Below are 22,806 nucleotides of genomic sequence, written 5' to 3'. Positions count from 1 at the left end.
TGTGCCTCAGCCTTCTGAGTAGCTGGAACTACAGTGCACCACACCACACCTGGCTAATTTTTGTATTTTCAGTAGAGACGAGGTTTCGCTATGTTGGCCAGGGCTGGTCTCAAACTCCTGGCCTCAAGTGATCCACCCGCCTTGGTCTCCTAATAAAGTGCTCGGATTACAGATGTGAGGCACTGCGCCCAACTGGAAAATGGGAGAGTTCTGAGAAGTGTGGACTGGAAACCAGTGACAGGAGGTAACTTCTACCTCTTCCCAGCTCTGATTCCACTAACATGGTCTAAACTTTCCAAACTCAACCCACACCACTGTTCAAGTCCTTCTTTTCTAAGCTGTTTCTCTTTCGGGTACTTTCCAAGAGGCCTGGGCCTGAAACTCCACACCCCACCAGCTGACACAGTGTGCGTGACCTGGAACTAGAAATGACCTTCTCATAGGGCAGATGGCCACCCACGGGGGACACCTTGTTAGAAAGCCTCTCCAAAGACCTGGGAGAGTTGAATCCTGACACAGACATATCAAAGAAATGTTCTACTTTACTAGAAATTTTGTTTAAAATGTACAAGTTAAAATCAGTGGCTGAGCATGGTGGCTCACACCTACAATCTTAGCTACTCAGGAGGTCGAGGCAAGAGGATCACTTGAGGCCAGGAGGTCAAGACCAGCCTGGGCAACACAGAGAGACCCCCATCTCTATTTATTAAAGAAAGGGGAAAGAAAACAATTTGGTAATATATATCGAGAGGTTTAAAAATGTTCACTTCCTTTGATCCAATAATTAAGACTCTAACTTGAGAAAACTATAGAAGAATTTTGACGTGAAGCTATTCACTACAGCACTGTATTACGTAAAACAGAAGCATAGGGCAAACTCCATAGAAGTCAATAAAATGTTAACAGCTGTCTTTGAGTGGAGAAACCATAGGAGACTTTTCTTTTTTTTTTCTTTTTTACTTGCTTCTTCTTCATACATAGGAGATGTTTTGTTCGACTTCCTTATATATCTGAAATTTTCACATTTTCTAAAATGAGAAAGCATTACTTCTGTTATCAGAAAAAAACTCTCCTGGCCGGGCACAGTGGCTCATGACTGTAATCCCAGAGCTTCGGGAGGCCAAGGCAGCAGATCACCCGAGGTCAGCAGTTTGAGACCAGCCTGGCCAACATGGTGAAATCCCGTCTCTACTAAAAATACAAAAATTAGCTAGGCATGGTGGCAGGCACCTGTAATCCCAGCTACTTGGGAGGCTGAGGCAGCAGAATCCCTTGAGCCCGGGAGGTGGAGGTTGCAGTGAGCTGATAACTGCACCATTGCACTCCGTCTGGGCAACATGAGTCTCAAAAATCAAAACAAAACAAAACAAAACAAACCTCTCCTTAAAATGCCAAACACTTTTAAAAGGTCATAAATGTAAACCAAACCACCACCACCGCTGTGTCTTACCATCATTACTTTAAATGGCTGCTGCTATCCCAGTGCGGTTTCACTAATATCAGGCCCTGTCAATTTACCATGGCACCTCCCTGACAACAGACACATCCCCCCATCCCCGAGTTCCACAAAAATGGAAGAACCAACCATCCACATTCCTGACTATGACAGCAGTCCTGTGAGTATGGCGGGATGGGGCTTTGCTTGAAAAGAGAGATCACTCAGGCCAGTGCCTCCCACACCTTAGTGAAAGATGGCACGAAACCAGCATGGGATTTGTCCCTTGCACAGTGGGTGGCTGGAAGGGAAGTGACAACTCTTCTGGCTGGGGCCTGACGAGCCCTCCAGGGACAGGTCAGAGCAGAACCTTCCAAAGGGCAGCCACGGTGCCAGCCCAGTAACCTACAATTCCCTTGTGGTCAACCAGCTTCTCCAGAACTAAGAACCCGCTGACTCCTGGGTGGCCAAGAGCAATCTGACCGCCTACAGCCAGTCAGAAGGTGGAGCCCTGGTTTACCGGCCTACCCAGAGGGGAAAGTGGAGGAGTAATGGGGGCAGCAGTGGATATGTAATAGTAATAGCATGCCTGGGGCGGTGGCTCACACCTTGTGATCCCAGCACTTTGGCTGGCTGAGGCAGAAGGACTGCTTTGAGCCCAGGGGTTCAAAGTTGCAGTGAGCTATGATCGTGCCACTACACTCCAACCTGGGCAACAGAGCGAGAGCCTGTCTCTTAAAAAAAAAATAACAGCAGAGCAGGAACCTGCATCCAGGAACAGAGCCCTCTGCTCCTCCCTCAGAATGAATGGAGACCAGAAATCAGATGTTTATGCCCAAAAAAAGCAGGATTTCGTTCAGCACTACTCCCAGATTGTTAGGGTGCTGACTGAGGATGAGATGGGGCACCCAGAGACAGGAGATGCTATTGCCGGGCTCAAGGAGATCCTGGAGTACAATGCAATTGGAGGCAAGTATCACCGAGGTTTGACGGTGCTAATAGTGTTCTGGGAGCTGGTGGAGCCAAGGAAACCGGATGCTGATAGCCTCTAGCAGGCCCTAACCGGGGATTGGTGTGTGGAACTGCTGCAAGCTTTCTTCCTGGTGGCAGATGACATCAAGAATTCATCCCTCACCCACTGGGGAGAGATCTGCTGGTATCAGAAGCCGGGAGTGGGTTTGGATGCCATCAATGACGCTATCCCTCTGGAAGCATGTATCTACTGCCTGCTGAAGCTGTATTGCCGGGAGCAGCCCTGTTACCTGAACCTGACTGAGCTCTTCCTGCAGAGTTCCTACCAGACAGACTGGGCAGACTCTGGACCTCATCACAGCCCCCCAGGGCAATGTGGATCTTGGCAGATTCACCGAAAAGAGGTACAAATCTATTGTCAAGTACAAGACAGCTTTCTACTCCTTCTACCTTCCTGTAGCTGCAGCCATGTACATGGCAGGAATGGATGACAAGAAGGAGCATGCCGATGCCAAGAAGATCCTGCTGGAGATGGGAGAGTTCTTTCAGATTCAGGATGATTACCTTGACCTCTTTGGGGACCCCAGTGTGACCGGCAGAGTTGACACTGACATCCAGGACAACAAATGTAGCTGGCTGGTGGTTCAGTGTTTGCAGCGGGCCACTCTGGAATAGTACCAGATCCTGAAGGAAAATTACAGACAGGAGGAGGCCGAGAAGGTGGCCCGGGTGAAGGCACGATACGAGGAGCTGGATCTGCTGGCCGTGCTCTTGCCACATGAGGAAGACAGAGCCAGGTCATGGGCCTCACTGAACAGTATGCAGCGCCCCTGCCCTGAGCCATCTTTCTGGGGCTTGCGTGCAAAATCTACAAGTGGAAAAAGTGACCTAGAGACTGCAAGGGCGGGGAGAGAAGGCTCTCAATAAGTCAACTATTGTGTAAAATAAATAAATAAATAAATAACAGCAATGACTACCAGGTAAAGGTTTACCAGGCACCAGGCACTGCGCTAAGCCCCTCCACCTGACTAGTAATTCTCGTTGGTCCTCACAACCAGGGAAGCGGGATATTTCCATTCCACAACAGAGAAAAGTGAGTCACAAGAAGACATGCGGCTTGCCCAAGGATATCCAGGGACTGAGAACACCCAAATCTGTTTCCAGAGTTCCTGTCTTTCCCACCAAGACAGACTGACGCCGGACAAACTGGCCTGTAGATGTGTTTTGCTTGGGCTACTGAGGTTTGGCTTCTAAAAACTGAGTGGATGTTTAAAAATTGGAATATTTAGCCAGGCTAAGTGGCTCACGCCTGTAATCCCAGCACTTTGGGAGGCCGAGGCGGGCAGATCACGAGGTCAGGAGATCGAGATCATCCTGGCTAACACGGTGAAACCCCATCTCTACTAAAAACACAAAAAATTAGCCGGGTGTGGTGGCACGCGCCTGTAGTCTCAGTTACTCGGGAGGCTGAGGCAGGAGAATCACTTAAACCCAGGAGGCGGAGGTCACAGTGAGCCGAGATCACGCCACTGCACTCTAGCTTGGGCGACAGAGTGAGAATCTGTCTCAAAAAAAAAAAAAAAAAGGAATATTCACAGTAAAAAAAAAAAAAAAAAATCTAGATTTCCAGCTTCCCTTGAAAATGAGAAAAGATGGCAACATTTGCAGGTAGGACCTAGATCCATGATCTGCTTGGCAACACCAGCTAAACTGCAATGGTGGCTGGGACGTCCTCTCTGGGTGACCACAGCTACCACAACTCCCTGTGGCTGGGGCCAGCATGCTTTTCCTGTAAAGGACAGAAAAAGTCTTTGCAACAACTCTGTCACTAGACCACAAGAACAGCGATAAACAATTTGTAAACAGGAGGGGTTGCATAGCAATAAAACTTTATGAACTAAATCAGGCAGTGGGGCTGAACACGGTGGCTCACGCCTGGAATCCCAGCACTTCGGAAGGCTGAGGTGGGCGGATCATTTGAGGCCAGGACTTTGAGACCAGCCTGGCCAACACAGGGAAACCCCATATCTACCAAAAAAAATACAAAGATTAGCCAGGCGTAGTGGCATGCGCCTGCAGTCCCAGCTTCTTGGGAGGCTGGGGCAGGAGAATCACTTGAACCCAGGGGGCGGAGGTTGCAGTGAGCCAAGGTCACGCCACTGTACTCCAGCCTGGGCAACAGAGTGAGACCCTGTCTCAAAAAAAAAAAAAAAATGGCAGTGGGCCAGATTTGGCTGATGGGCCATCACTTGCAGACCTCTGCCCTGTGGCCTCCCTCACATCTGCTACCGTGCTTTCACACTCCTACAGTTGAGCAAGACTTCTCTGAACTCACGTCTCTATCAAAAAGGGAGAGAGTGCTCTGCCTCTGGCTAGCTTGGCCAACAACACGCCCTGCCCTCTGCAGACATGTCAGCCTTTGCCCAACACCTAAGGGTGAAATACAGCATCCAACAGCACAGCAGGCAGCATGCCAACAGAGCCACACCAGGCGTTGATAACATTCTCTGCATCCGGGAATCAGGCCCTGGCCTCTCTCTCCCCTTCCTCTCTCCATTCCCCCCGGATCGTCAGGATCTGTTCCCATGGCTTCAATATTCCCCTGCATACAGATCACCCAAAGCCATCCTCATGATGCCCTGCCTGAGCCCCTCAAACCCTCAGCTCCCGCCATCTGGACCTCCTGGCAGTGCCCGGGGCGGGTCAGGCTGTTTCATGCCCTTCGTCCCCCACTGAGAATGCCCATTGCCCTTGTCCACTTACTCATCTCTTAATTCCTAACTCGAGACTTTGCCCTGTGAGATCTTTCCTACGTTCACTCCCGCTCCACAGGCAGAAGTGGCCACTTCTAACAATCAAGGCCCACATGACGTCTGAGTGCCATTATCTGTCTCCTCCACTGGGGAATGCATAAGCTCCTTAAAGGCAAGGATCATGTTCAGGAAAAGACTTCAAACCAGACCCAGAAAACTGAGTACTAGTAAAAAACTACATTTCACTATGTTAAAATGAAGAACGGCTGATCAACAGAAGACACCTTAAAGAAAGCGGAATAATAGGTTAAAAGCTGGGAGAAGATATTTGCAATAGACACGAAGGATTAAAATCAGCAATATATAAAGAGCCCTAGAGATCAACAAAAAATAAAGCACCAAGAACCCTACTGAAAAACTAGCAAAAGACATGAATATTTCACAGAAAACACATATGCCAATAAACGTAAGAGGAGATAGTCAGCAACGGGGCTGAGGGACCTAGAAACCAAGTTCCCAAAGATTCCATTTTCTACTCATTCACTTGGCCAACAGCAAATGTTGGTAAGACTGTGGAGTTGCAAGACACAGTACACTGCTGGTGAAGTGGATACTGGGATAAGCACTTCATTCATGAAACAGTCTAGCAATAGCTACGAAAGATGAACATTGCTGAGCATGGTGGCTCTCTGTCATCCCAGCACTTTGGAAGGCCAAGGCGGGTGAATTGCTTGAGCCCAGGAGTTCAAGACCAGCCTGGGCAACATGGTGAAACTCCATCTCTATCGGAAAAAAAAAAAAAAAAAGAGCTGGGCATGGTGGTGTATGCCTGTAGCCCCAGCTACTTGGGAGGCTAAGATAGGAGGATCACACGGGCCTGGGAGGCAGAGGTTGCAGTAAGCCGTGATCACACCATTGTACTCCAGCCTGGGCAACAGAGCAACATTTTGTCTCAAAAAAAAAAAAAAAAAAGTTGAACATTTATTTACCCTATAACCCAGCAAAATACCACTCCTAAGTTTATATTCTTACATACGTATGATAGGAGACATACATGGAAATTTTGGAACAGAATGCTTACAATACCAAAAACCTGGAGGCCGGGCACGGTGGTTCACGCCTGTAATCCCAGCGCTTTGGGAGGCTAAAGCAGAAGGATCACTTGAGACTAGGAGTTCAAGACCAGCCTGGGCAACACAGTGAGACTGCCTCTACACAAACTTTAAAAATTAGCTGGGCATGGTAGCCTGTGCCTGTAGTCCCAGCTACTCCGGAGGCTGAAAGGGAAGGATCCCTTGGACCCAGGAATTTGGGGCTGCAGTGAGCCATGATCATGTCACCGCATTCCAGCTGCCTGGGTTACAAGGTAAGACACTTTCTCTAAAAAAAGAAATAGGCTGAACGTGGTGCCTCACGCCTATAATCCCAGCACTTTGGGAGGCCAAGGAGGGCGGATCACCTGAGGTCAGGAGTTTCAGACTGGTCTGACCAACATGGAGAAACTCTGTCTCTACTAAAACCACAAAATTAGCCAGGCATGGTGGCACATGCCTGTAATCCCAGCTACTCAGGAGGCGGAGGTTGCGGAGAGCCGAGATCACACCACTGCACTCCAGTCTAGGCAACAAGAACGAAAACTCCGCCTCAAAAAAAAAAAAAAAGAAAGAGAAAGAAAGAAAGAAATACACATGTAAGATAAACGAAAAAAATGAAAGAAAGGAGATAATGATTACCTCAGCATAAGAACAGAAAACAAGTTCAAATGAAATGATTGGATGTTCTAAGGGGACCTGATAAAACAGAAAACTTTTTAAAGTTTTTTAAAATTAAAAAAAAAAAAAAAGATTAGATGTATACTTTTGTTTCATGATCCCAGCTTTTGTTTTGGGTGCCTAGATTGCCGGAGCTTACTACATTTATTAAAAATAACTTACTAAATAAGGAAAAGTAGGTCAGGCATGAACACTGAGGAGTATGTACTAATCAATCTTGTTCTCAGCTTAGCTGATAAGGCAAACACCAAAGGGACTGCTGAATTCATCTTTGTACTCCAAGTGCCAAGCACAAGCCCTGGCGCACAGAATTTCGGGAGGCATTTGGGGAATGAATCAGTGCTCTTCTCTCTAGCCCATGGCCTCATTTCCTGTTGGCCTCTTAATACCTTCAACACGTCTGAGGCCAAACGCATCTTCCTTCCTCATTCTCCTTTTCCCCCTGGATTTCCCCCAGGCGGCCAAGAGAAAAATCTCAGACTCTCAGTCCTCCTCAGCCCGCTCCCCCAGGCCTAGCAGCTGCCTGCCCTCAACTCTGAAGCCCCTTGCTAACACCTGGCCGGGACCCTTATGCCTCTTACTTTAATAAATACTCCCTCCCAGCCAGGTGCAGTGGCTCATGCCTGTAATCCCAACACTTTGGGAGGTCACAGTGGGTGGATCACCTGAGATCAGGAGTTCGACACCAGCCTGGTCAACACAGGGAAACCCAATCTCTACTAAAAATACAAAAATCAGCCAGGCGTGGTGGCAGGTGCTTGTAGTCCTAGCTACTCGGGAAGCTGAGGCAGGAGAATCACTTGAACGCGGGAGGTGGAGGTTGCAGAGCTGAGATTACGCCACTGCACTCCAGCCTGGGTAATAGAGCTAGACTCCATCTCAAAACAAACAAACAGACAAGCGCTCCCTCCCAAACGGCTTCTCCAACTCTGCTTTCTCCCTCTCATACATCTCAGATAGAAGGCGGGGGGCAGGGCGGGTGACAAGATTAAGCTTCCTGAACTACCATTCTGATCTTGTTTTTTACACACCTCCCCTGGATCTCTAGAATGAAATTCAGATTCCTTAGGCTGATAGTCAAAGTCGATCACAATACAGCCCCTCCCTTGCTATCAACAATATTTGCTGGTGCCCTTCCCTTCCATCCCCCCTCATGTATACCTCCCCCACCACAATCCCCCTCCACAGTGTAAGTGATCCAGAGTAGTTTAATCTACTACTCCCGTCTGCATCAGGGTGTCCCCACCCCCATGACTCTGCTCCGCCCTGAATCCCACCTACTTGGTCCCCTGTCCTGACCTTACCCACCCTTTTATGGCCCAATTTAAACAGCACTTCCCACGATGCCTGGATGTGCCCAGCAGAAAGCAAACACCCTCTAAATTAGCCAGGCGTGAAGGTGTGCACCTGTAATCCCAGCTACTCGGGAAGCTGAAGCACGAGAATCTCGAGCCTGGGAGGCGAAGCTGCAGTGAGCTGAGGTGGCACCACTGCACTCCAGCCTGGGTGACGGAGTGAGACTCTGTCTCAAAAAGTAAACAAAACAAAACAACAACAAAACGAATGAAAGAAAACATCCTCTTATCAACTTCCTTATCAGTTCTCTATGTTCACTTTATCTCTTCGACTAGACTATGAGCAACTGAGGGCAAAACCACTTATCTGCCTCTCCCCATGAAGAAGCTGGCATGGTGTAAGAAGACTGTCACAAAGCGAATAATCCAGTCTAACCCATTCCACACGCTCCAGTGTGCTCCTTTGAAATGTCCCTCACGAGGCCAGGCACGGTGGCTCAGGCCTGTAGTCCCAGCACTTTGAGAGGCTGAGATGGGAGGATCACTTGAGGCCAGGAGTTAGAGACCAGCCTGGACAACATAGAGAGACACTGTCTCTAGATAAAACATTAGTCGGGTATGGTGGTAGGCACCTCAGCCACTCTGGAGCCCAGGAATTTGAGGCTATGGTGAACCATGATCACTCCACTGCACTCCAGCCTGGGCGGCAGCAGCAGACCCCAACTCAAAAAAATAATAAATAAAATACCCCTCATGGAAATCTAAAATCCTTCCGCTCCCGAGTCTTGGCATGGCCCACATAACCCTCCCCACTCAGCCCTCTGCCTGCTTTTCCAGCTTCCTCTACCACATACTAAGCTACTTACAGTAGCCCAGCTGTGTACCGGTAGCTTCATGACTTTGCAAACGCTGACTCTTCTCCCAGACGACTGTGCCCCACTTTCTAAGTCCTACTCCTCTTTCACAACCCCCCTCAACTACCACCTTCCAGGAGCCTTCCTGACCTCCCTCTAGCCCTCCCCTTTCTGGATGTGGGTAGGAGGGCCTTGTGCTTTCCCCCAGCTCAGTATATGTCACACTGACAATACTTTGTCACTGACTCTGGTTTGTCTTTTCCACCAAACAATGCGCTCCCAAAAGACAGAGATCTTGTCTGGCACCCAGTAAAGGTTTATGCAACAAAAGAAATGAAAACTGCCAGTTCAAATGCAGAAATCGTGACTTGTGTCTTCCATCCCATAAAGCATGTCTTAAAGTGGAAAGCATCTTCTAAGACTAGTTAGTGAAACAGGAGAAGCAGCTGGCAAGACGCCACTGCAATTTATTTGAGACAGGTGGCAATCAACAGTCAACTTCCAGGGCGCACGTTTATCCTGCAGACCTCAAATTCCACCCTCCCCAATCCTCACCTTCTCTGCACCAGATAGAGAAGGCAGCAAGGTCGAGTCCCCATGGCTCTCACCTTTTCTCTCTGGAGAGCTGGCACAAACCGTCCCTTCTGGATGAAGACACCAGCTCCTTAGGAAGAATGACTTGTTTGAGTTCCCATCTTGATACAAACCACAAACAACAAAAACCGGGCAAATCTGAAAGGCTTGCTGACTCAGCGACACAAATTCCAAGGCACCTTTGCCAACTAGGAAGAAGATGATCAGGTTTTAAATTAAACAGCAGTTAGTAAAAAACAAAGGTACAGATGTTGGATCCGTGTGCTGTGCCTGGGGACTGAAAATCACCAGATTTATTTTCCAATAGCCTGGGCGGAGCAGAAAGTACAATAGTCTTCGTCCACCCACTTAACAATCAAGGAGATAGCTGAAAAAAACAACAAGCAAACAAAACCCTGAGCCCTTTTTAAGTTTTTTATTATTATTATTTTTTGGAGACGGAGTCTTGCTCTGTCACCCAAACTGGAGTACAGTGGCATGATCTTGGCTCACTGCAGCCTTCGCCTCCCAGTTTCAAGCAACTCTCCTGCCTCAGCCTCCTGAGTAGCTGAGATTATAGGCATGCGTCACCACACCTGGCTATGAGCCCTTTTCTTTAAAAAAAGAAAAAAAAAGTTTGTTTTTTTGTTTGTTTGTTTTTTGAGACAGGGTCTCCCTCTGTCGCCCATGCTGGAGTGCAGTGGTGTGACCATAGCTCACTGCAGCCTCCAGCTCCTGGGCTCAAGCGATCCTCCTGCCTCAGCCTCCCAAGTAGCTGGGACTACAGGCACCCACCAACACGCCCATCTGATTTTTTACAGAGACAGTGATCTCAGGAATCTTCTTGTTTCCCAGGCTTGTCTCAAATTCCTGGACTCAAGTGATCCTTCCACCTCGGCCGCCCAAAGGGCTGGGATTACAGGCATGAGCCACCGTGCCTGGCCTGAGCTTTTTCCACAGAAAGCCCTAAAAGGACTTCATAAGCCAGTCTGGCAGCTAAGCATCCAGGAAATCAACACACCAGAGACGGTAAATATTTAAGGTCACAGAGCAACCGAATCAGAGGGCTTGCTATCCAGATGGCTTAAGTAAGCCCGGATGGTGGCCACCAGAAAGTCTACCTTCTAGAGCGCTAGAGGAGCTAGGAGGGCATGCAGAAATATTCTGAGTTTCTCAAGGGTCCAGACGTCTGTACACATGCTATTTATTTCCATCGCTGTTGGCGCTTAGAGAAGTGGAGCCAGCTTGGAGGAGGAGGGCAGCTGGCTGAGACAGTCGCGATGAAAGCGCAGCTCCAGAAAAGGGAACCGAGTTCTAAATCTTTTTCGGCACCCCTTAAGGACCCCAAAAAGTGACCCAGGGCCCCAGGAACTCCCGGGAAGGCTCCCCACAGGAGAGCAGGGAAGCAGAGTTAGGAAGCAAACTCCTCCAAAGTACAACCCATGGCCCAGTGAGTCCCTTCACCTGGGGGTAGACCCCAGCAGGACCCATCCCTCGTCAGGGAGCCAGTGGCAATCTCGTCACCGCCTCCTCCGGGTACTTTGGGAAGGGGTGCGCTCCTCCCGAGCGACCCGGACTCCCGGGAGCGGCGCCCCTCCGCCTGCGAGCCCCTCAGCCTTCACCCGAACGTCCTCTCTCGCACCTGGCACCCTGTCCCGTCCAAAGCTCCCGGCGCCTCCCAAGTCCCCCAACTCCCGCCCTCAGGACCTTGATCCCGGAGACCGATAGCCCCGACACCCTAGATCTCCCGGGACCCCCGGGTGTCGCCGTCGCCCCCCCCTCACACCCACGCCCGCCCCCTTCCGGTCCCAGCTAGGCTCCAGCTCCCCGCGCCACCCCACGCCCCCGGGACCGCAGCCCTAACGACGCGCAGGTGGCCTGCCCGCCCTCTCACCAAGGCTGAGGAGGACGAGGGGACGGGACGGAGGGCACCACCGCGCTCAGGCTGCAGCTCTGGAACGGCCTGGGCAGGGCTCTGGCTGTAGCTCCGACTCTCAGGAGAAGGCAGCCAGAGTGAAACTCAGCGTCGCAGCTTCCGAGAGCGCCGCTGCGCATGCCCGGGGCGTGCGGCCTTCTGGGAAATGTAGTCCCGGTGGGGCCCAGGGGGCGGGCGGGAGGGGGGGCTCGGGGGGAGGGGCTCAACCCAAGGCGCACCTGCTCCGGTGTCTGTTTTCTTCCTTCACCTGTTCACTCATTGACTTATTCCTTCAGTAATTACTGACTTAATTTTAACTAGTTTTTACTAGTACATACATAGTGCCAGGTCATGTGCTACTGTGTTTCCCTTTTTTGTTTTTAAAATTAATTTTATTTTTCTTTTTGTACAAATGGGGGTCTTGCAGCGTTGCCATGTTGCTCAGGTCGATCTCAAACTCCTGGCCTCAAGCGATCCTCTTGCTTCAGCCTCCCAAAGCACTGGGGTTGCAAGTGTGAGCCATCGAGCACAGCCTTTTTAAATTTAAATTTTTGTCTTTTTCTTTTCTTTTTTGTTCTTTCTTTCCTTTTTTATTTGTAATATTTATTTATTTTGCTACTGTGTAGTGGGAGTGTGGGAGTGAATAAGTGAATCAGAAATGGTTTCTCGGCTGGGCGCAGAGGCCGATGCCTGTAATCCCTGCACTTTGGCAGGCGAAGGCTGGCGGATCACCTGAGGTCAGGTTCTAGACCAGCCTGGCTATTCTTGGCAAAATCCCGTCTCTACTAAAAATCCCAAAAGAATTAGCCAGGCGTGGTGGCTTGTGCCTGTAATCCCAGCTACTCGGGAGGCTGAGGCAAGACAATCACTTGAACCCTGGAGGTGTAGGTTGCAGTGAGCTAAGATCGCGCCATGGCACTCTAGCCTGGGCGACAGAAAAGGAATCCCTCTCAGGAGGAGGAGGAGAAGAAGAAGAAGAAGAAGGAGAACGAGGAGGAGGAGGAGGGGGAAGGAGGAGGAGGAGGAGGAGGAGGAGAAGAATAGAAAAAGAAAAGAAAAGGTTTCTCGCCGGGCGCGGTGGCTCACGTCTGTAATACCAGCACTTTGGGAGGCCGCTGGGGCCAGATCACGAGGTCAAGAGATTGAGACCATCCTGGCCAACATGGTGAAACCCCATCTCTACTAAAAATACAAACGTTAACTCGGTGTGATGGCGCGCGCCTGTAATCCCAGCTACTCGGGAGACTGAGACAGGAGAATCACTTGAACCCCTGAGGCGGAGGTTGCAGTGAGCCGAGATTGTGCCACTGAACTCCAGCCTGGGCAACAGAGCAGGAATCCGTCTGAAAAAAGGAAGGAAGAAAGAAAGAGAGAGAGAGGAAAGAAAGAAAGAAAGAGAGAGAGAGAGAGAGAGGAAGGAAGGAAGGAAGGAAGGAAGGAAGGAAGGAAGGAAGGAAGGAAGGAAGGAAGGCAGGCAGGCAGGCAAGCAGGCAAGCAAGCAGGCTAGGTTGGTTTCTCTCCTGGGAAAGCTTCGTATCTAGTTGGAAAGTCAGGCACTTAAACATACAATTACAATATAGTGGGGAAAATGTTTGGATAAAGGAGGGCACAGAAGGATATGCCTAACTTGGGAGTGGGGAGAAGACATCACAAGACAGATAAAGGCTATGTGGGTTTTTCAGTCCATAGAGAAATTTGCCAGTTGGAGCACAGGGAAGCTATTGTAAAGCAAGAGAGATGTGAAAGTGCCTCATGCACTCTGGAGGCAGCCCAACGTTCCTGGTGGCCAGGACAGGGGACACATGGAGGGAAGGGAGTGAGGAAGGAGAAAATGCACTAGGCTATGGCAGGATCTGAGGAGTATGGGGAGAAGCCAGGGTAAGATTGTGATGAACTTTAGATAATGTGAGTGTTCACACATGTGTGCACATACTACATATGCTGAATATTATGTATACAGTTTCAGTGGGATCAAGTTTCTGTGAATCTTGGAGGACCATGCACCCAGTTAGAGATACTTACCTGGAATGACATTATCCTAAGGTCATTGATCCTTTACAGGGTTACTCGGGAGGCTGAGGCAGAAGAATTGCTTGAACTGGGGAGGCAGAGTTTGCAGTGAGCTGAGATCATGCCATTGCACTCCAGCCTGGGTGACAGAGCAAGACTCCGTCTCAAAACATATATATATATACAAAAATTAGCTGAGTGTGGTGGTACATGCCTATAATCCCAGCTACCCGGGAGGTGAGGCAGGAGAATCACTTGAACCTTGGAGGCGGAGGTTGCAGTGAGCCGAGATGGCGCCATTTCACTTCAGTCTGGACAACAAAAGTGAAACTCCATCTCAAAAAAAAAAAAAAAAAAGGAAAATAAAATAAAAATCTGACCTCAGGTAATCTGCCCGCCTCAGCCTTCCAAAGTGCTGGGATTACAGGTGAGGGCCACTGCATCCGGCCAGAGTTCCATTTTTATAACCTGAAAAGACGGACTATTTTTATTTGGGCAAAATAAAGAGTTCTGGTTGTGAAAAGAAGTAAAATAGGGCAGTATCAAGAGGGAGAGTGGGGGGCATGGACTTTTATATCTTTGACAGGAGAGAGAAGAGTGTGCTGACTTCTGAAACTGCAGCAGGGTGTCTGCCCCCTGGGAACCTGGAAATGAGGGAAACAGGCTTGGCCACTTGCAAAGTGAACTTGAAACTAATATATGTAGCAAAGGGTCAGAGACAAAAGAACTGCCTGGCAGGAGGGGGCTGGTTAAATAACCCCAGAGCACTAGGCAGCCCCAGAAGGAATGAGGAAGACTCACAGTGCCCTAGATCTATAGTTAAGCCAAAAAGGAACTTTGAGCAAGGCAAGATGGCTCATGCCTGTAATCCCAGCACTCTGGGAAGCGGAGACAGGCGGATCACCCGAGGTCAGGAGTTCGAGACCAGTCTGGCCAACATGGTGAAACCTGTCTCTACTAAAAATACAAAAATTAGCCAGGTGCGGTGGTGCACGCCTGTAATCCACCTACTCGGGAGGCTGAGATAGGAGAATCACTTGAACCTGGGAGGCAGAGGTTGTAGTGAACCAAAATTACACCATTGCGCTAGCCTGGTTGACAGAGTGAGACTCAGTCTCAAAAAAAAAAGGAACTTTCAAAATAGAGGGTAGAGAATATAGGAATATGCACCCATTTGTGTTTTTTAAACAATTGCATACAATAAAGAAGAAAGTTTCTGGGAAGAAACCCAAGAAGCCCTCAGAAGGTAGGGGGATAAGCTGAAGAATTTTTTTTTTTTTTTTTTTTTTTGAGACGGAGTCTCGCGCTGTGTCACCCAGGCTGGAGTGCAGTGGCGCGATCTCGGCTCACTGCAAGCTCCGCCTCCCAGGTTCACGCCATTCTCCTGCCTCAGCCTCCGAGTAGCTGGGACTACAGGCGCCCGCCACCACGCCCGGCTAGTTTTTTGTATTTTTAGTAGAGACGGGGTTTCACCATGTTAGCCAGGATGGTCTCGATCTCCTGACCTCGTGATCCACCCGCCTCGGCCTCCCAAAGTGCTGGGATTACAGGCTTGAGCCACCGCGCCCGGCCTAGCTGAAGAATTTTTAAAGATTTTATTTATTTATTGATACAGTGTCTCCCAGGCTGGAGTACAGTGGCATGATCATAGCTCACTGCAGCCTCGACCTCCTGGGTTCAAGTGATCTTCCTGCCTCAGCCTCCTGAGTAGCTGGGACAACAAGTGTGCACCACCATGCCCGGCTGATTTTTGTATTTTTTGTCGAGACAGGGCCTCACCATGTTGCCCAAGTTGGTCTCAAACTCCTGGGCTCAAGCGTTCCTCTTGCCTCAGCCTCCCAAAGTGCTGAGATTACAGGCGTGAGCCACCCACCGCGCCTGACTGAATTGTTAAAGATTTAGAGAGGGCTGTCGGCCTGGCGCAGTGGCTCATGCCTCTGATCCCAGCACTTTGGGAGGCCAAGGTGGGAGGATCACCGAAGGTCGGGAGTTCGAGACCAGCCTGACCAACATGGGGAAACCCCGTCTCTACTAAAAATACAAAAATTAGCCAGGCGTGGTGGTGCATGCCTGTAATCCCAGCTACTGGGGAGGCTGAGGCAGGAGAATCTCTTGAACCCAGGAGGCAGAGGTTGCAGTGAGCCAAGATCGCACCATTACACTCCAGCCTGGGCGACAGAGTAAGACTCAGTCTCTAAAATAAATAAAATAAAATAAAATATAAAATGAAATGAAATAAGGCTCTCTCCTCTCTGGCAGTATCCCCACTCCCCACAACACACACAGTAGGGCAGTTTACCACTGGCATTCTTGCATAAAGGTCCACAGCCTAAGGGGCAGTGGTAGGAGCAGCAGCAGGAAGTGTTCCTGGCAGGAGTTCTTTGTCTGAAATTTTCTGCCTAGAGATGGTGTCTTTTTTTTTTTTTTAAACTCCTCAAAGGCTGAGGTTTATTCAACACACCCAGCCCACCAGCGCTCTGAAGCAACTGAAAATGAATGACGTGGCCCAAGAAAGAATGTGACTGTTGGCCACACAATGGGGAGTGGTGTTGAGCAAAGAAATTTAGATTCTAATACCCATAATCCCAGCACCTGGGGAGGTCACACTCCTGAGCTTGAGCTCAGGAGTGTGAGACCAGCCTGGGTGACAAGGCAAGACCCCATCTCTACAAAAAACAAAAAAATTAGCCAGGTGTTGTGGGATACCCCTGTGGTTCCAGCTACTTGGGAGGATGAGGCAGGAGGATCACTTGAGCCCAGGAGGTCCAGGATGCAGTGAGCTATGATGACACTACTGTGCTCCAGCCTGGGTGACAGGGTGACATCCTGTCTCAAAAAAAAAAAAAAAAAAAAAAAACAGAACAAGTCGGGGCGGGGCATGGGTAGAGCGTGTTTGCAAACTATTGGAACTTTTCCACCACTTGATGAATGAACGGCGAGCACGTGTACCTTACTTTAGATTTACCACAAGGGAACCGGTGAAAAGGATGAGCCTTTTATTTGGTTTTTGAGATGGGGTTTCACTCTTCTTGCCCAGGCTGGGGTACAGTGGTGTGATCCTGGCTCACTGCAACCTCTACCTCCCATATTCAAGTGATTATCCTGCCTCAGCCTCCCAAGTAGCTGGGATTACAGACACGTGCCACCACGCCCGGCTAATTTTTGTGTTTTGAGTAGAGATGGGGTTTCGCCATATTGGCCAGGCTGGTCTTGTACTTCTGTTTGTTATGCAGGTCACACCTGGGTCCTGAGCAGGGGCCATCATCGGAGACACCAGGTGATGTCCATTCATCAGAAATAATGAGCAAAGCAGCTGTGGCTTCTAATCAGACCATCCCTCTAGGGTGTCAGATGGAGGCCAATTAGTGGAGGCACTAGACAACCAAATTCTGCCTTTCCAAGCAAAACACCAGCAAATGCTCTAGCCCTTAGCATTGATGCTAGAACCCAGTGTCTTGCTTTTGCTTGGATTTTCATGATCTTTTCTTGCTCTGGGCGAGCTGGGGGCTGGTTCTAGGATCAGAACCTTCAGAGGCACTAAGAAATGCCACCTGGAGTGGAGTTAAAGAATTTCTTTTTTCTTTTCTTTTTTTTTTTTTTTAACTCCTCCTGCTATTGTCAGAGGCGGGTGAACCAGAGCAACTCCATTTTGAATAGGGGCTGGATAAAATGAGGCTGAGACCTATTGGGCTGCATTCCCAGATGGTTAAGGCATTCTAAGTCACAGAATGAGATAGGAAGTTGGCTCAAGATATAGACCTCACTGATAAAACAGGTTGCAGTGATGGCTGGGCGCAGTGGCTCACGCCTGTAAGCCCAACACTTTGGGAGGTTGAGGCGGGCGGGTCACGAGGTCAGAAAATCGAGACCATCCTGGCTAACACGGTGAAACCTCGTCTCTACTAAAAATACAAAAAATTAGCTGGATATGGTGGCGTGCACCTGTAGTCCCAGCTGCTCAGGAGGCTGAGGCAGGAGAATGGCCTGAACCCGGGAGGCGGAGCTTGCAGTGAGCCGAGATCTTGCCACTGCACTCCAGCCTGGGCAATAAAGCAAGACTCCATCTCAAAAATAAATAAATAAAATAAATAAATAAATAAATAATAAATAAATAAAACAGGTTGCAGTGAAGAAACCGGTTAAAACCCACCAAACCCAAGATGGCGATGAAAGTGACCTCTGGTTGTCCTCACTGCTATGCTCCCACCAGCACCACGACAGTTTACCAATGCCACGGCAACGTCAGGAAATTACCCTATATGGTCTAAAAAGGGCAGCATGAATAATCCACCCCTTGTGTAGCATATCATCAAGAAATAACCATAAAAATGGGCAACCAGCCACCGTCGGGGCTGCTCTGTCTATGGAATGGCCATTCCCTTATTCCTCTACTTTCTTTTTTTTTTTTTTTTTGAGACGGAGTCTCGCTCTGTCGCCCAGGCTGGAGTGCAGTGGCCCGATCTCGGCTCACTACAAGCTCCGCCCCCCGGGTTCCCGCCATTCTCCGGCCTCAGCCTCCCGAGTAGCTGGGACTACAGGCGCCCGCCACCTCACCCGGCTAGTTTTTGTATTTTTTTAGTAGAGACGGGGTTTCACCGTGTTAGCCAGGATGGTCTCGATCTCCTGACCTCGTGATCCGCCCGTCTCGGCCTCCCAAAGTGCTGGGATTACAGGCTTGAGCCACCGCGCCCGGCCATTCCTCTACTTTCTTAATAAACTTACTTTCACTTTACGGACTTGCCCTGAATTATTTCTTGCGTGAGATCCAAGAACCCTCACTTGGGGTCTGGGTAGGGACCCCTTTCCTATAACACCATCATTCTCAAGTTTAGTTTAGTTTTGTTTTGTTTTAGAGACAAGATCTCACTCTGTTGTCCAGGCTAGAGTGCAGTGATGTGATCACGGCTCACTGCAGCCTGGAACTCCTGGGCTCAAGAGATCTTCCCACCTCAGCCTCTTAAGAGTGCTGGGATTATAGGCTTGAGCCACTGCATCCAAACTCAGGCCTTTTTTTTTTTTTTTTTTTTTTAAATATAAATTCCTTTTTTTTTTTCTTTTTGAAATGGGGTCTTGCAGTGGCTGGATCATATCTCACTGCAGCCTCCAACTCCTGGGCTCAAATGATCCTCCCGCCTCAGCCTCTGGAGTAACTGGGACTACAGGCACTCACCACCATGCCTGGCTAATTTTTATATTTTGTTTGGTAGAGATGGGGTTTCACTATGTTAGCCAGGCTGGTCTCTAACTCTTGGGCTCAAGAGATCCCTCCACCTCAGCCTCCCAAAGTGCTCGGATTACAGGTTAAGCCACTGTGCTCAGCCCGAATTGATTCTTTTTTTTATTTCACTTTTCCCCCTGTGATACAGCCCCAGGAGATCCTCAAATAAATTCTTAAAACAGTCTTATGACTCTAATGTCAGAAATCTTATCTACAGGAACAATGGTATGCAATGGTCAGGAACTAGTGCCACCTGACTTTTAGCAACAAGGAAGTGGGCCAAAATTGCAGCCTGATTAATGCTTAATTATAACTCTGTTTCTGTCCAGAACCCAGCACACAGTTCTTGTCACTCCTGTGGGGATAGTTTCATTCTCATTGTAAACGAATATTCTGATGCATTGGTTTGGGATATATAGATTGTTCAAGAAAAGGGATCAAGCCTGGTGCAGTGGCTCACACCTGTAATCCGAACACTTTGGGAGGCTGAGGTGGGTGGATCACCTGAGGTCAGGAGTTCAAGACCAGCCTGATCAACATGGCAAAACCCCCATCTCTACTAAAAATACAAAAATTAGCCAGGCGTGATGGTACGCACCTGTAATCCCAGCTACTCGGCAGGCTGAGGCAGGAGAATCGCTTGAAACCCGGGAGGCGGAGGTTGCAGTGAGCCAGGATCGCGCCATTTGCACTCCGGCATGGCCAACAAGGGCAAGAATCCACCTCCAAAAAAAAAAAAAAGAAAGAAAGAAAAGAAAAGAAAAGCACGCTTGGTGACTGTGCTAGGTTTTTTGAGATGAGTTTTTTTTTTGTTAAATAAGAGCAATTTTGTTTAACTTGGGGGTTATTTAAAGATTGTTTCAAAATATGGATTTAGGAAGGAAATAGAAACAAGGTGGGAAGAAGACCAGTAAGTAGGAGAGATGTGAAGAAAAGTTATAAGTATGAGGATGTATTTTTGGTAAAGAAAGTTGAAAAGAGAGTAATTTTTCATTTTGCATAAGAGAAGACTTTGGCCAAAATCAAGAGGAAAGGAAAGTAAATTTCTGTCCTAAAGTAGATTGCTAATATAAAAAAAGATGTATAGGAGAAAATTGAAGGTTTAAGGAAGTTGTAGGTTTGTGGAAGATTAATCTCATGAAAGGAATTTTGTGTGTGATTAAGCTGGCTGAAATTAGAAGGGGATTATTTATAAGATTTTTGGCCGGGCGTGATGATTCATGCCTGTAATCCCAGCACTTTGGGAGGCCAAGGCAGGTGGATCACCTGAGGTCAGGAGTTCGAGACCAGCCTGGCCAACATGGTGAAACCCCATCTCTACTAAAAATACAAAAATTAGCCAGGTGCATTTGGTGCACTGTCCCACCGGGGAGGGTTGAGGGGCAGGAGAATGCAGCTTGAACGCCTGGGAGGCAGAGGTGTAGTGAGCCAAAGTGCACCATTGCACTGGCCTGAGGTGACACAGTGAGACTTGGTCTCAAAAAAAAAAAAAAAAAAAATCATAAATATTTATAAGATATACTAAAAATTGAACTTTCTTTTCTTTTTTAAAATTTATTTCCTTTTGGGGTGCTTTTGTCTGTTGCTTGGAGGCTAACCATGGATTGAAGAATATAAGCAATCTCAAAACCGCCGCAACCCGCCTCCCCAGTTCAGTAGGTCACCCTACTGTCCAGAGTAGCAAGTCCCGGTGCCTGCTCAGGCTCAACTAATTTTGCATTCAAGCAGAGATGGGGAGTCTCACCCGTGGAGTCAGGCTAGTCTCAAACTCCTGACCTTGTAATCTGCCATAAGCCTCCCAAAGATATTGGGATTTTAATTTTCTTGGCCCAAGGTGAGGTTTGTTTTTGAGGCAAGGTCTTGCGCTCCACCATGCCCAGGCTGGAGTGCAGTGGCGATCCGCCGGCTGCTGTAGCCTTAATCTCCTGGGCTCAAGTGATTCTCCCACTTCAGCCTCCCAAGAAGATAGGACTACAGGTGTGCACCACCACACCTGGCTAATTTTTACTTTTATTGTAGTGGTGAGGTCTTCCCATGTTGCCTAGGCTAAAAACTGAGCATTAATATCAAAAGTACACTGATGGATTCAAGACCACAATTTGGGCCCCTATGTTGGAACCACAGGGTTTTTGTGGACCATTGATCTGCCCTTTACAAGAAAATTGCAGAATGGTGTAAACCTGGGAGGCGGAGCTTGCAGTGAGCTGAGATCCGGTCACTGCACTCCAGCCTGGGTGACAGAGCGAGACTCCGTCTCAAAAAAAAAAAAAAAGACTTTTCTTTACCTTTTAGGTAACTGGCCTAGGAAACAGAGAATCTCTGTTTCATCAAGAATATTGGCCAGGCACGGTGGCTCACGCCTGTACTCCCAGCACTTTGTGAGGCCAAGAAGGGCAGATTACCTGAGGTCAAGAGTTCGAGACCAACCTGCCCAACATGCTGAAACTCCGTCTCTCCTTAAAATACAAAAATTAGCCGGTGTGGTAGTGAGCACCTGTAATCCCAGCTACTTGGGAGGCTGAGGCAGGAGAATTGCTTGAGCCCAGGAGGCAGAGGTTGCAGTGAGCCGAGATCATACCACTGCACTCCAGCATGGGTAGCAGAGCAAGACTCTCCTCAAAAAAAAAAAAAAAGTATTTATTGTGCTTTGTGTCTTTGAAATCTTTTCTCACTTTGGTTTTATTTCACAATGACCTGTGATCCTACTTTGATCAAGCGTTTTAAAACTTTGATATTTGACAAACTTTTCAAAAATCACAATTAAGGCAGACACAGTAGCACACGCCTATACTCCCAACACTTTGGGAGGCTGAGGCAGGAGGATTGCTTGAGCCCAGGAGTTTGAGACCCACCTGGGCAATATAACAAGATCCCATCTCTACAAAAAATAAATAAAATTAGCTGCACATGGTGGCACATACCTGTAGACCCAGCTACTCTGGAGGCTAAGGTGGGACAATTACTTGCTCCAAGAGTTCGAGGCTGCAGTGAGCTATGCTTCCGTCCATGCACTCCAGCCAGGGTGACAGAGTAAGACCCTATCTCAAAAAAAAAAAAAGCCAGGCTGGTGGCTCAAGCCTGTAATCCCAGCACTTTGGGAGGCCGAGAGATGGGTGGATCGAGGTCAGGAGATGAGACCATCCTGGCCTAACATGGGTGAAACCCTGTCTCTACTAAAAAAAAATACAAAAACTAGCTGGGGTGGGGTGCCTGTAGTCCCAGCTACTGAGAGCTGAGGAGGCAGGAGGTGAACCCGGGAGGCAGGGCTTGCAGTGAGCTGAGATCCGGCCACTGCACTCAGTCTGGGTGACAAATGAGACTCCGTCTCTCAAAAAAAAAATCAAAATTAAGCATTTTTGACCTCAAACTAACTTTAGGATGTTCCAGAGGACTCCTGAACCTCTCAAAGGATCTGCAAAAAAAGAAATATTAAACCAATTGGGCCTGTCTGATATATTAATTTATATGAGGCTGGGCACAGTGGCTAATGCCTGTAATCCCAACACTAGGAGGCCAAGGCAGGAAGATTGCTTGAGCCCAGGAGTTTGAGACCAGCCTGGGCAAAATATCGAGACCCCCGTATCTACAAAAAAATTTTTATTTATTTTTTTATTTTTTAGACAGAGTCTGGCTGTTGTGGGCCAGGCTGGAGTGCAGTGGTGCCATCTCGGCTCAATGCAAGCTCCATCTCCCTGGTTCAAGTGATTCTCCTGCCTCAGCCTCCTCAGTAGCAGGGATTACAGGCACGCACCACCACACCCGGCTAATTTTTGTACTTTTAGTAGAGACGGGGTTTTGCCATGTCGGCCAGGCTGGTCTTGAAGTCCTGACCTCAGGTGATCCACCCGCCTCGGCCTCCCAAAGTGCTGGGATTACAGGAATGAGCCACTGCGCCCAGCCAAAAAATTTTAAAAATGTAAAAATAAAATAAAAAATAAGGCTGGGCATGGTGGCTCACGCCTGTAATCTCAGCACTTTGGGAGGCCGAGGCGGGCGGATCACAAGGTCA

General features: G+C 48.6%; 1 pseudogene; it reads left to right on the top strand.

The window, feature by feature from the left end:
- Positions 1 to 1,973: 1,973 nt before the first annotated feature.
- Positions 1,974 to 3,294, top strand: LOC101000796 (annotated as a pseudogene).
- Positions 3,295 to 22,806: the final 19,512 nt, after the last annotated feature.

Source organism: Papio anubis, chromosome 4, assembly GCF_008728515.1.
Source record: "Papio anubis isolate 15944 chromosome 4, Panubis1.0, whole genome shotgun sequence".
In the NCBI taxonomy this organism is placed as follows: domain Eukaryota; kingdom Metazoa; phylum Chordata; class Mammalia; order Primates; family Cercopithecidae; genus Papio; species Papio anubis.
This window is presented reverse-complemented; position numbering and strand designations above follow the sequence as displayed.